A 1,539-nucleotide genomic window follows, 5' to 3' on the forward strand; every position below is an offset into this window, starting at 1 on the left:
GCCGTGTTTTGGTGAATTGGCTTAACCAATGGGAGTTTATTGGTGTATGGCTTTGAGGCTAGAATTCCAAAACTGAGGTATCAAGAAAGTGATGTTTTTTCCCCAAAGTTTGACATTCTAATGCGCGCTGCCTGTGACCCTTGCCTCACATCACACTGTTTGCCCTCTCCTTTTTCTTCTGGGTTCCATTGACTTTCAGCTTCTAGCACTTTTTCAGCTTCTAGCACTTACTGAGCCTTTCTCTGACTGTGTCTGGATTTCTTCTTGCTAATAAATGACTCCAGTAATCTGTCTTAAGACCCAATCTTATTCAATTGGGCCACAGATTAACTAAAAATAACATCTTCAAGAGATCCTGTCAGGATGGGTTCACACCCAAAGGAATGTGAATTAAGATTCAAATATATCTAAACTGGCTACATATTTCAATCAGCCATAAGCAGACACTAAAACATGACTTTCATCATTTAAAAATTAAGTGATAGTTTTTGAAGTTCTAGAGTGGAGTCAAAACTAGTTACTCAAAATTTACTTTGCCTGTTGTTTTGTTTGGATTATATAATTTTTTTTTGTTTGGACTGTATAAATGGAACGTTTGCTACCATTGATGATCGCACATTTTTATAACTGTACTATTAATTAAAATCCATAGTTATATAGTGTAGTTCCATGGATAAGAAAAAATTATTGTTACCATATGTACAATCTAACATTTTCTCTTTTAATCAAATTCAGATGTATATTTCAGCACTGTTAATTGCATTTACAATGTTATGTTACCATCATCACCATCCATTATCAAAACATTTCCATCATTCCAAAAATACATGGAGCAATTTACGAATTTGCATATCATCCTTGAGCAGGGGCCATGATCTAATCTTCTCTGTATCATTCCAATTTTAGTGTATGTGCTGCCAAAACCTTACCCTGTTTTAATATTAAAAAAAAAAAATCATTGTCAACACTTAAAACTCAGAAGCTACATAAAAAATTCTGATTCTTTAATTCTCTTGAAAACCAGACAAATCGTCAACCTTCGGCCTGCTTTTTTTGCAGTCACGATTGGATGAAGCTGAGCATCTGCTGCTGTGTTTAAATGACTCCAATTCACTACCCAATTAGATCTTGCTCATTTGTGTTATCCACCCGGCTATTTAAGTTTGCAATTTCTGGCATAGTGGAACTACGTCGGCTTTAATGACAAAGCTAACAGTAATAGCAGTAATAGCACACAGAGCACTAATTCCTGGTGTAGTTCTAAGCAAGCCGATCACTAACCCTTTGAGGGAGGTATTATTATTATTATTATTATTATTATTATTATTATACTGCTATTTTACAGATGAGAAAACTGAGACAGAGAGGCTGGCTAAAGGAGTTGCTTAAAGGTCAACAGTCAGTAAATGGTCAAGTTGAGATAAAAACCCAGTCAGACTTAAAGGGGCATTTATCTGAACAGTATTCAAATCAAATGGTAATCAATTACATGCTCTGACTCTGAGTATTTTTCTAAAAGCAAGCCCCGCCTCTTCATTT

The 1,539-nt window shown here is 35.2% G+C and overlaps 1 non-coding gene across 1 annotated transcript; it reads right to left on the reverse strand.

The window, feature by feature from the left end:
- Window positions 1–821: 821 nt before the first annotated feature.
- LOC143678491 (U6 spliceosomal RNA) lies at window positions 822–924 on the reverse strand. The gene has a single exon (XR_013173295.1). It is a non-coding gene; the product is annotated as a U6 spliceosomal RNA (small nuclear RNA).
- Window positions 925–1,539: the final 615 nt, after the last annotated feature.

This window comes from Tamandua tetradactyla, chromosome 3, assembly GCF_023851605.1.
Source record: "Tamandua tetradactyla isolate mTamTet1 chromosome 3, mTamTet1.pri, whole genome shotgun sequence".
NCBI classification, from domain to species: Eukaryota; Metazoa; Chordata; class Mammalia; order Pilosa; family Myrmecophagidae; genus Tamandua; species Tamandua tetradactyla.